The sequence below is a fragment of the Scyliorhinus torazame genome, chromosome 6 (assembly GCF_047496885.1).
Source record: "Scyliorhinus torazame isolate Kashiwa2021f chromosome 6, sScyTor2.1, whole genome shotgun sequence".
Classification (NCBI taxonomy): Eukaryota; Metazoa; Chordata; class Chondrichthyes; order Carcharhiniformes; family Scyliorhinidae; genus Scyliorhinus; species Scyliorhinus torazame.
Window position 1 is genome coordinate 123,570,830 of NC_092712.1, and position 13,295 is coordinate 123,584,124.

Genomic DNA, 13,295 nt, shown 5'->3' on the forward strand with positions numbered 1-13,295 from the left:
CCACTCTATGCGGCCTGGCCCTCTCCATCAGTGTGGCTACCCTCAGTCTCTTTTTCCACCCCCTCTCTCCCTCCCCCCTCCCAGTCGGTCTATCTTTTCTCTCTTCTCGTTTTCGCCTTATCTCTCTTCTCTCTTTCGCCTTCTCTTTCTTTCTCTTATCCCCCCCTCAAAGGATGTGTGGCTTTTCCTTTCTTTGCATCTCCAACTCACTGTTTTCTCTTCCTGTGCCCTCCCAGGTTTCTTGACCTTTCCCCCACTTCCCTTTCCACCTCATCACTGCCCACCATTTAATTAATCTGTCCTATCAATCCACTCCCTGTGTCACTCCCCCTCTTTTTTTTAAACCACCTGCTCTTCTTGGGTTTCATAATCATTGTGAAATTCATAGAATACAAAAAAGATCTACCACAGTCTTCTTCCTCTGTAAATTCAAGTGCAAAGTATTTGGTTAATACCTCCACTTTTTATCCTGCCCCCATGTGCAAGACCAGTGAAGCATTTTTGAAGTGTCGATTGTAATCTAGGAAATACGACAGCCAAAGTGTGCACAGGAAGCTCAACAAACAGCAATGTGATAATGACCAGATATTCTGTTTTTTATAATGCCAAGGGATAAAGATCTACCAGAAGTTTAGGGATAACTCGCTTGCTCCTCCATGAAATAGTGCCATGGGATCTTTTGTGTCCAGCTTAGAGGACAGACACCGTGTTGGTTTGAAGTCTCATCCAAAATGTGTGCTGCGCATACCCAGCAGTGCACTGGAATGTCAGCCTTAATTTTCTGTGGAGAGAAAGTAAAAGTTAACATTTCAAGTCTGATCTTTCATCAGACTCCAACTCTATGTGAAAAGGATGAGCGGGACAAGGTCTATGACCTTCCTTTTGTGGTGAATTGAGGAAACTCAGGTTCAGCTCTTTACCCCTGTTGATATTCTGGCTTTTGCTAGATTGAAGATGCCTGGCCATCAGGTAAAACAACGAGTGAAAGTGGAGTGTTTGCCTTATGGGAGCGAAGGAGCTATCTTCCAAGTTCACAATAGAATCTGGTCACTTGAACAAGAATCGTTTTGATATTGTTTCTGGAAATAGGATAAAGTGATGGAGAGTACCTCCAGTGTGCATATTTAATCAAATAATAACTCTAGAAAAATAGAACTCCACATCCTGGATCGTAGAACCATTGGATTTGGATGTATGGTTATTTTCTAAAGTTGTTTACTGTGCATGATGTTCTGTTTGTAGGTCTGAGTTTCAATTATACACTTGTAGAAATCATTGGTTTGTAATTTTAATAAAGTCACCAAAGTCCCAAATGACCATCAAAGATAAAAGTAAATGACTGTGGATGCTGGAATCGGAAATAAAAACAGAAAATTCTTGACAATCTCAGCAGGTCTGACAGCATCTGTGGAGAGCGAAGGGAGCTAACGTTTCGAGTCTGGATGACTCTGTCAAAGCTGGCCATAGGCTGCTTTCCCCTTTTGAGGAGGAGAGCTGACTGGTGGTGATTTAACCTGAGGATCAGCACACCTCAGGCAAGGGCCAAGGTTGGAAGAGTGTGGCATTTATTTTCTTCAGCTCGGAGTGAACTTTTTGAAATTGAAAAAAATGTCAAATTCAAAGTTTTTTTTGTGGTGATGCGTTTTGGAAGGACTAACAAGGCAAGGGAATACACAATGAACGATAGGACACTCGGAAGTACAGAGGACCAGAGAGACCCTGGGGTGCATGTCCAAAGAACCCTGAAGGCAGATAAGGTGGTTAAGAAGGCATATGGGATTTGTGCCTTTATTAGCTGAGGCATAGAATATAAGAGCAGTGAGGTTAAGATGGAGCTGTATAAAATGCTAGTTAGGTCACAACTAGAGTACAATGTGCCGTTCTGGTCGCTTCACTATAGGAAGGATGTTAGAGTAAAGAAAGGGTGCAGAGGAGATTCACCAGGATGCTTTCTGGGCTTGAGTGTTTCATTTATGAAAAGATGCTGAATAAGCTGGGTTCTTTTTCCTTTCAGCAGAAAAGGCTGAGGGGGGAACCTGATTGAGGTGTACAAAACTATGAGGGATATAGATACGGTACATAGGAAAAAACGTTTTCCCTCACTGGAAGGGTCAATAACCAGGTGCACAGATTTGTAATAAGGAGATTTACAGAGGATTTGAGGAAAGACTTTTCACCCAGAATGTGGTGAGAATCTGGACCAGGTGCTAGAAAATGGGACTAGCATAGATAGGTATGTGATGGCTGGCATAAACAGGATGGGCCTCTTTCTGTGCTGTAAAACTCTGACTCATTTTTCATACTGTTCTGTCTCTATTTTTCTCTCCAATATAATGCAATCAAAGAATTTACAGTGCAGAAAGAAGCCATTCAGCCCATTGAGCCCTCACCGGCCCTCAAAATGAGCACCCTACTTCAGCCCCATGCCCCTACCCCATCCCCATTATCCCCATATCCCAGGAAATACACCTAACTTTTCTGGACACTAAGGGCAATGTAGCAGGGCCAATCCACCTAACCTGCACATCTTTGGACTGTGGGAGGAAACCAGAGCACCCGGAGGAAACCCACGCATACACGAGGATAACGTGCAGACTCTGCGCAGACAGTGACCCAAGCCGGGAATCGAACCTGGGACCCTGGAGCTGTGAAGCAACTGTGCTAACCACTGTGCTACAGTGCTAATTGTCCTTTCCCATGTTTTGTTACTCTTTTGGTACCTGATGTAACATTGAATTTACCTCCTTAAATTAATTCTCCTCCTCAGCTCTTTGTCTTCTCAGTTCTTTAATCTCTCTGTTAAGGTGGTACATTATTTGCCACATCATTCACCAAGGTTCCAGGTTCCCCAATGGTGTGACTGTTGTTGAGAGCTTGCACATCCAGCAACATACATGCCAAATCTTTTTTTTTAACTGCAAGGAAAAAGTTTAATTTACTCGTTCCAGTAAATTCCAGCCGAGATTGTAAATGTTCAGTTTGACGGAGGATAATTCTTGAGAATGAGAAATGTGTATCAGAAATTGTTTTGATGCTGGATATTACTGTCATGTTGGGTGTTCTGGTCTACAAACAGGTCAACACGGCTGGAGATGGTGTAACTCTATTTTATTAACAACTCAACTGTAATAACATACTGTAAGCTTGGGTATGTGCATTACCAGCTTATCTGTGGACCCTGTCCTATCACTATCGGCGAGGCACTCAGCACATGGTGAATGTCTGAGAGGCAGGCTGTGAGCTCTGTGCTCTGAGCTGGCTGCTGCTAGAATGAGCGAGAACTCTGGTGTCCCCTGTCTTTATAGTGCGTGTGCTCTCACTGGTGATTGGCTGTGATGTTGTGTATGCTGGTTGGTCCTACTGTATGTCCATCAGTGTGTCAGTGTGTGTGTGATTGCACCATGATATGCTGATGTATATCATGACATCCCCCCTTTTCACAAAGAATATGTGCCTACATGAGAATAAATAAAGTGTAGTGAGTGTGTCTGATCATGTGTGTGCATTATTTACATCAATATGTACATGTGGCTATGCTATATACACGGGAAGGTGCCAGGTGCAGAGGAAAACTATGTTACACCAAGAACTAAACAAATGCTATTAACAAACGATGAAAAACTCTTAAACAGTACGGCAGAACAAGTCAGTGAGTCCAAAAGTGCAAGGTTTATAAATCAAGTCTTTGGGGTGGGCAACGAATTCGGGTTGACCGCCTCAAAGGTGGTTCAGGATCCACCGGCTGAGGAATGGGCCGGGCCACGGTCGAGTGAGGAGGAGGCAGGGTATCCGGAAGCTCAACAAAGTCCATGTCAGGGACAACAGGAGGGCGTGGCACCGGTGTAGAATTTCGTAGCGAGTGTGTAACCAGACGAAGGGCACGCTGATTGCGGTGGCGAATGGAGCCATCAGGCAAACGAACCAGAAACAAGCGGGGAGCCACCTGTCTAAGAACCTCAGCGGTTGCCGACCAACCACCCTCCGGAAGATGTATGCAGACATGATCTCCAGGCACCAAGTCAGGAAGATCAGTCGCCCGAGCATCATGAGCCGCCTTGTGTTGCTCACGCTCTTGTTGCATCCGCCGAAGTACCGGAGCATGGTCGAGGTCTGGGACGTGAATGGACGGCACAGTGGTCCTGAGGGTGCGGGTCATAAGCAGTTGGGCCGGCGATAGGCCCATAGACAGTGTGGCCAAGCAATAGGCCAGCAAGGCGAGGCAGAAGTCAGATCCTGCATCAGCAGCCTTGCAGAGGAGCCTTTTTACAATGTGGACGCCCTTCTCTGCTTTGCCATTTGACTGAGGGTGCAGGGGACTGGACGTCACATGTGCAAAGTTGTATGCACTAGCGAAGGAAGACCATTCCTGACTCGCGAAGCAGGGGCCATTGTTTGACATCACGGTGAGCGGAATGCCGTGGCAAGCAATGGTCTCCTTACAGGCCCGGATAACAGCCGATGAGGTGGTGTCGTCCCGGCGTATGACCTCAGGATAGCTGGAAAAGTAGTCGATGATGATGTAGTCCCTGCCGAGCGCATGGAACAGGTCCACGCCCACCTTCAACCAGGGGGATGTGACCAACGCATGGGGCTGAAGGGTCTCACGTGGTTGTGCCGGCTGGAACCGCTGACAGGTGGGGCAATCGAGCACAGTGTTGGCAATGTCCTCATTTAGTCCCGGCCAGTATACAGTCTCTCGGGCCCTCCGCCGGCACTTCTCAACGCCGAGGTGGCCTTCGTGCAGCTGTTCTAAGACAAGCCAGTGCATGCTGTGTGGGATCACAATGCGGTCCAGCTTCAGGAGGGCACCATCCACGACTGCCAAGTCGTCCCGAATGTTGTAAAACTGTGGGCATTATCCCTTGAGCCACCCGTCCGTCATGAGGCGCATCACATGTTGCAGAAGGGGGTCAGCCGCAGTCTCACGTCGAACGTGGGCAAGGGGCTTGCCAGTGGCCGGAAGATTGGCAGAAGTGAAGGCTACATGTGCGTCGACTTGGCCAACGAACCCCTCTGGGTCGGAAGGAGTGTCGACTGCCCTGGACAGAGCGTCTGCTATGATCAGGCCCTTACCCGGGGTGTATACAAGTTGGAAGTCGTACCTCCAGAGTTTGAGCAGAATGCGCTGGAGGCGAGGGGTCATGTCATTAAGGTCTTTTGGATGATGCCAACCAGCGGGCGATGGTCGGTCTCCACAGTGAACTGGGGAAGGCCATACACATAGTCGTGGAACTTGTCAATGCCAGTCAACAGGCCTATGCACTCCTTCTCAATTTGCGCATAGCGCTGCTCTGGGGGTCATGGCACGTGACGCATAGGCGACAGGGGCCCATGATGAGGCGTCATCTCGTTGCAGGAGGACCGCCCCAATGCCGGATTGGCTGGCGTCAGTCAAGATCTTCGTCTCCCGTGCAGGATCGAAGAACGCCAGTACCAGGGCGGTGGTAAGCTTGACCTTGAGCTCCTCCCATTCACGCTGGTGGGTGGGAAGCCACTGGAACTCAGTTGTCTTCCTTACAAGGTGCCGGAGAGCTGTGGTGTGGGAAGCGAGGTTAGGGATGAATTTTCCCAGGAAGTTGACCATTCCTAGAAAGCGTAGCACCACCTTCTTGTCTGTCGGCTTCTGCATAGCCGTGATGGCTGCCACTTTGTCGGCATCCGGCCGCACACCCAACCGGGAGATGTGGTCCCCCAAGAACTTGAGTTCGGTTTGGACAAAAGAACATTTGGCTCTGTTAAGGCGCAGGCCCTGGTCACGTATCCGTTGAAAGATGCGTTGGAGGCGACTGATATGCTCCTGCGGTGTGGTAGACCAAATAATGATATCGTCCACATAGACGCGCACGCCTTCGATGCGCTCCATCATCTGTTCCATGATGCGATGGAAAACTTCAGAGGCCGATATGATTCCAAATGGCATCCTATTGTAGCAGTATCTGCCAAATGGAGTGTTGAAGGTACACAGCTTCTTGCTGGACTGATCCAGTTGAATCTGCCAGAAGCCCGTTGAGGCATCAAGCTTGGTGAATATTTTTGCCCGAGCCATCTCGCACGTGATCTCCTCACGTTTGGGTATAGGGTAATGTTCCCTCATTATATTGCGATTTAAGTCTTTCGGGTCAATACAGATCCGGAGCTCGCCGGAAGGCTTCTTGACGCACACCATGGAGCTGACCCATGCAGTTGGCTCCGTCACCCGGGAAAGCACTCCTTGGTCCTGAAGGTCCTGCAGCTGCTGCTTGAGGCAGTCCTTGAGGGGTGCTGGGACTCTGCGAGGTGCATGAACTACCGGGGTGGCATCCTGTTTGAGCAGGATTTTGTATGTGTAGGGCAGTGTACCCAAGCCCTCGAAAGCATCCTGGTTGTGAGAGGGGATTGAGTTTAGTTGCGCCCTGAATTCCGCATCTTGGAAGTCAGACGTGCCTTCTGGAGAGAGAGAGTGTACTCGCTGAACGAGGTGGAGGAGTTTGCACGCCTGTGCGCATAGCAGAGAGTCCTTTGAAGAGCCCACGATCTCGATGGGTAGGATGGCTTTACGCGAGTTGTGCGTCACTTCGAGTTGGCACGACCCCGTGGCGGGGATGACGTTGCCATTATAGTCGACCAATTGACAGATTGATGGAAGAATTGCTGGTTTGACCCTCAGGGTTTGAAATGCTGACCATGCGAGGAGATTTGCGGAAGCACCAGTGTCCAGGAGGAATGTGATCTGGGATCGGTTGACCGTCAGGATGGCACACCACTCGTTGTCCGGATCAATGCTGTGCACCGACGGCGGCTGGTGCGTTTGACTCGGGGACAGCTTGTTCTTGTTGATGACAGCAATGCGGAAAGGCTCCCTGTCCTCAGTGTCACTGGTCTGTATGATGTCAGGATCGGACTCTGTGAACGTGGGTAGAATTGCCTGAACATTTCTGCGAGGCTGGTTAAACTGTTGCGAGTTGGCAGGCTGAGGTGCTCGACAGCAGGCAGCATAGTGGCCAAGCCTGCCAGAGCGTAGGCATTGTCGCGCTTTGGCTGGACATTGCCGCTTTAAATGAAATGAAATATGAAAATCGCTTATTGTCACAAGTAGGCTTCAAATGAAGTTACTGTGAAAAGCCCCTAGTCACCACATTCCGGCGCCTGTTCAGGGGGGGGCTGTTACGGGACAAATGGGCGGAGCCACAGTTCCCGCACGTCATGACGTCCGTGCGTTCGTTGCGCCTGCGCAGTGCGGTCTTGCATAGTGCGCGCCTGCGCATTGCGTTCCTCCGTGTCAACGTCCCCTCTTTTGGCGCGTACAAGCGCGGGAGGCCTCGGAAAGCGCGCAAAACGGCCGCCCTCCTCTGGGCCGGCAGGTACTCGATCGTTTGGACCCGCTCCGCCTTGTGGGGCCCCTGCTGCGCCGTTTCAGCCGCCTGGATGTGTGAGTACCAGCTGGTGGCGTTCTCATGCAGGACGCAGGTCTTGATGGTCGTCATTAGGGTGAGTTGCTTGATTTTAAGGAGCTGTTGCCGCAGGGTGTCCGACATGACCCCGAAAACTATCTGGTCGCGTATCATGGAGTCAGAGGTGGGCCCATAGCCGCAGGACTGCGCGAGGATGCAGAGGTGTGTTAAATAAGACTGGAAAGGCTCGTTCTTACCCTGCAGGCGCTGCTGGAAAAGGTACCTTTCGAAGCTTTCGTTGACTTCAACGCTGAAGTGTTCATCAAATTTTAGGAGCACTGTCGTGTATTTGGGTTTGTCCTCGCCGTCCGCGAATGTAAGCGAGTTAAAGATGTGGATGGCGTGGTGCCCTGCCGTAGAGAGAAGAAGGGCAATCTTCCTGGTGTCCGATGTATTCTCCCTTTCTATGGCCTCTAGGAAGAGCTGGAAGCGCTGTTTAAAAAGCTTCCAATTCACCCCGAGATTGCCAGCGATGCGTAGCGGCGGGGGGGGGGTTGATGATCTCCATGCTGCAGGATGGCGGATTGCTGATAAGTTGCAGGTAGGTCTCACAGGGGCTAGTATGCGTCCACTCCTGGAACCATGTCGTGTTGGCTGTTCTGGTCTACAAACAGGTCAACACGGCTGGAGATGGTATAACTCTATTTTATTAACAACTCAACTGTAATAACATACTGTAAGCTTGGGTACGTGCATTACCAGCTTATCTGTGGACCCTGTCCTATCACTATCGGCGAGGCACTCAGCACATGGTGAATGTCTGAGAGGCAGGCTGTGAGCTCTGTGCTCTGAGCTGGCTGCTGCTAGAATGAGCGCAAACTCTGGTGTCCCCTGTCTTTATAGTGCGTGTGCTCTCACTGGTGATTGGCTGCGATGTGTATGCCGGTTGGTCCTACTGTATGTCCGTCAGTGTGTGTGTGATTGCACCATGATATGCTGATGTATAACATGACAATTACTTTCTCTTTTCATATCATCAGCGTATAAAGAATTATAATCTTCAGAAACCATTTTGTTATAATTTAAATACACTTTTAGATAAAATAAAGGTCAGTAACTAGTTTATTTGAAATATCCTAGTGTTGCTATTCACGGTTATCTCGGAAATAAAGTCTACAAAGAACGTTCAGCTTTGCAGTGTACTATATTTGCAGAACCCAGGTGCAAAATGAATCATTTATGCACTCAATAAATTTGAGTACAGGCATTTTGACTGGTGACGATTCCTTGTGAAAAAAAAGAAACTCATTGCGTTACACAAAGTTATTAACGCTGAATTGATACTTACAAGTGTCATTAATACATTTACCACAAATGTTCATTAGCAATGTAAATTTATGCTGATGCACTCTGAGATGAGGTAGTGACTAATGACTGTAAAGACTAATTGCACTGAAAATGGGTAGAAAGTTTAGTTAGCAAATCTTTCAGGATAAATTAATCAAGGTCTGTATTCAACTTGGTATCAAAATATCTCTATACAACAAAGCAGCTGCTGTTAGCACAAATTGGACATCTAAAATAACACTTAATCAAAGTCTAAAATCCTCTGGACTGTTAATCCAGATGTCTAGAGATCAATATTGATGTTTTCTTGATTGAACATACAATATTGAATATGGGACATTGGTATTTTGAAAGTTTATAGAATCATACAGCATAGAAGGAGGCCAGATGGCTCATTGCGCCTGTGCCGGCTCTTTGAAAACGATCCAATTAGTTCTACCCCCCCCCCCCCCCCACAAACTATTTTCCCCATAACCCTGCAAATATTTCCGTTTCAATGATATTTCCAATTCCCTTTCAAAAAAATTACTATTCATTGCAATAAAGATTTGTGTGCTGGAATGGTTTGGTTCTTAGCTTTGTGTTTTAGTTTTTAAGTTTTAAATCTTTGATAGGTTTTCAGTATTTTTGATATAGTTAGATGCACTGCCTTCTCCAATTATAAGCTGTTTCGTGCCTACAGTTTATCATGCTAGGAAGTTGTGACCCGCTGAGCTGAATGATTACTGATATATTATATTGTATCATATTATATCAATAGTCATGAAATGTTACAAGGCATTCAATAAAAATGTATTTTAGATCGTCTTTTTCCACATTGATCAATTACAGTTTGCCCATAGGTCAGTGGGCAATCCTACTCTGACCTTGGTCCATCAGATCCAACGGCACACAGATGGATTAGGCATCTATGTTCACATGCCTTTATTGATTTCTCTTCAACTATTAATACCATGCAACCATTCACGTTTATTGAAAGATTTGAAGACTTTTGATGCCAATCCTCCTCCTACTTTGGAGCAGTGGTTTCCTTCATGTTAGTTTCTGGGATTTACACAGAACTCTCCTGTTAATGAATACGAGATGATCTCAGGGCTGTGTACTGTCACCTTGACTTCTCATCCCCTATATTAATAATTGTCGATCAGAGCATGATAGCGATATAATCCTGGAGAATGTAGATGATGCAGTGCTTGTGGATCTCATCGGGAATAATGAAGGAAACTAGGAACTGAACACAGTAGCTCAGTGGTTAGCACTGTTGCTTCACAGCGCCAGGGTCCCGGATTCGATTCCTGCTTGGGTCACCGTCTGTGCAGAGTCTGCATGTTCTCCCCGTGTCCACGTGGGTTTCTTCCGGTGCTCCGGTTTCCTCCCACAAGTCCCGAAAGACATGCTTGTTAGGTGAATTGGATATTCTGAATCCTCCCTCAGTGTACCTGAACAGGCGCCGGAGTGTGGCGACTCGAGGATTTTCATAGTAACTTCATTGCAGTGTTGAGCTTACTATTAAAGATTTTAAAAGTGGAGAAGTTTGTAAAGCGGTGTCTTAACAACTTCCTTAGATTGAACGAAAACAAGACAAAAGCACTATTGTAGGCATTAAGAAAAAGCCAGTTCTTATTGTCCCTGTGAATAATCATGATGTGCACATTGAAATAATTACTACAAGTATCTAGTTGTCAAAATAGATGTTAAGTTGAATTGGAGGGAATAAAGTACATTTTGGTGGTGATTATACTACCTCAGGAAATTAGAATCCTTTTGCATAGTAGCTGCAATCATGAAACTCTTCTATATGGCTTTGTGAGAGTGCTATCTTTTTTAGATGCTTCGCCTGATATTGTTGTGTTCGGAAAGCAGACTCTTAAAGGATACTTAATGGTTATTGAGCCAGGCAGGAAGGGCATTTAATGAGCAGATCTTTATGATGAAATCTGTTCCTGAAGAATTTTAATGGAGTGTCATGAACAATGAGAATTAGCCCTTGTTTCAGTATTACTGCTGGATTCGTCCAGGGAATATGCAGAAAAATTGGTCCCTGAGCTTATTTGTGTACTCTTCCATATGAACTTTTAACAGGAGTTTGATGTGCGAATGAGGACATGCACTCAGGGTGGGACTAATTGATTATTATATTACATAGATTTTACGTTTTGATTAAAGTTAAATATCTGTGATGGGTAATTGTCTTTTTTTTGTTATCATTCATTTCTATGTAATTTTTAAATTAGTGAGGTTGTGTATCCGAAATGAATTTCCTTCTGAATAATAAAATTAATTGATTGGTTGATTGATGAACTTTACTACAAATGTTAACTTTTGTAAGATTATTTTTTAAAATGTTTCTTTAACTTGGTAAAATGGAACAGCGAACAGGGTCATGTGATCGACTACAAGTTCTGTTCGCCATAAGCCTCTGGCTTGGTGTGTGTCTCCCCCTCCTCAGGCGCTGTGTTCTCCAGTGGCTGAGAGTGGCTCACCAGTGTCCGGTGGCGGGAACTTCTGATCCCGCCATTGTCGATAGTATTTCCCATTGAACATACCCCTCACCGCCACAAAACCCACAGCGGAGGTGCATCCGTTGGCGGAATCGTAAGCTGTACCAGTGCGAAGGGCCAGAAAATCCTGCCCAAAGGAAGGAACAGCTGGTCTGACTGTGGACAGGCTTTCTGCCTCCCGGGTTCTTGGACAAAAAGAAAGAGAGAAATCTCACAGGTTGCAGCTGTTATGGCCTGCAGACAGCAGGCTCTGTTCCTCAGTAAGCTATCAGGCACAACATAGAAGGAATGACAGTCTCAAGGAACAGAGAACAGTACAACACAGGAACAGGCCTTTCGGCCCTCTAAGCTTGCGCCGATCGCGTGTCCTATCGAGACCAACCGCTTGTGTTCTTCTATACCCCGTCTGTTCATATGTCTATCTAGATAAGTTATAAAGATCGCTAACGTATCTGCCTCAACCACCTCACTTGGCAGTGCATTCCAGGCCACCACCACCCTCTGTGTAAAAAAACTTCCCTCGCACATCTCCACTGAACCTATCCCCCCCTCACCTTGAACTTGTGTCCCCTTGTAATTGTCATTTCTGCCCTGGGAAAAAGCCTCCAACTGTTCACCCTATCTATCTCCCTAATAATTTTATAAACTTCTATCAGGTTGCCCATCAGCCTCCGTCTTTCTAGGGAAAACAATCCCAGTTTATTCAATCTCTCCTCACAGCTAATACCCTCCAAATCAGGCAACATCCTGCTAAACCTTTTCTGTACTCTCTCCAAAGCCTCCACGTCCTTCTGGTAGTGCGGTGAGCAGAATTGGACACAGTATTCCAAATGTGGCCCAACCAACGTTCCATATAACTATAACATAATTTGTGAACTTTTATACTCGATGCCCCGTCCAATGAAGGCAAGCATGCCATATGCTTTCTTTACCACCATTTCCACCTGTGCTGCCACTTTTAAGGATCTGTGGACCCACACGCCCAGATCTCTCTATGTCTCTATGCTCCTGATGGTCCTGCCATTTATTTTATAGCTCCCACTTGAAATGGATCTACCAAAATGGATCACCTCGCATTTGTCCGGGTTAAATTCGATCTGCCATTTCTCGGCCCAATTTTGCAGCCCATCTATATCCTTTTGTATTCTCTGACAATCTTCATCACAATCCGCAACTCCTGCAATCTTAGTATCATCCACAAACTTGCTAATCGGACCCGCTACGTTTTCTTCCAAGTCATTTATATATGTTACAAAGAGCAGAGGCCCCAGTACTGATATTGGTGCGGAACACCAGTAGTTACAGACCTCTATTTGGAAAAACACCCTTCCACTGCTACCCTCTCTTCTATGGCCAAGCCAATTCTGAATCCATCTAGCTAGTTCACCCCTGACCCCGTGTGATTTAATATTTTGCACCAGCCTGCCATGAGGGACCTTGTCACGCAGCCACGGGGAGAATGTGCAAACTCCACACTGACAGTGACCTGGGGCTGGGATTGAACCCGGGTGCTCAACGTAAAGAGGCAGCATGCTAACCACTGCGCCACCATGCTGCCCAAAATATTATGACTTGGCAGGATGAGGAGACATTAACTTATTGGAAGCTGGGATTGACCATGAACTGTCTCCTGTAAAGACTGTAATCTTGGTGAGCATGCTGTGAAGTGTGTGTGTGTGTGTATATGAGGCATGGGGTTATGGGTCATGTTAAGATATCTTCTCTGCAATATGGACTTAGTTGCAGACTAGGTAATGTTTGGTTGACGTTGTTTGATACAGTAAAAGTCATAACATTTAAAATCTTGTGTAATTTCTTTAAATTGGTCATTGGGACCAATCGCATGCATTAGGGTTTTAAAAAATATATTTACGGGGTGTCGGTGTCACTGGCTCGGCCAGTATTTATTGCCAATCCCTAATTGCCCTTTAGAAGCTGCTGAGGAGTTGCCTTCCACAGCATTCACTCGCGTCAGAATTCAGAGGCTGGATGAGTACACTGGAATTTGTCAGAGTTCAAAAAACAGACAAAATCTCAAGTTACTTTTGCTGTATTAATTGAAAATGTTTATTGCTCA

General features: G+C 46.5%; 1 protein-coding gene across 1 annotated transcript in view; it reads left to right on the forward strand.

The window, feature by feature from the left end:
• The window catches only part of tbc1d5 (TBC1 domain family, member 5), a 783,418-nt gene that overhangs the window by 339,822 nt on the left and 430,301 nt on the right, over positions 1-13,295 (forward strand). The gene's annotated exons all lie outside the window — the stretch shown is intronic.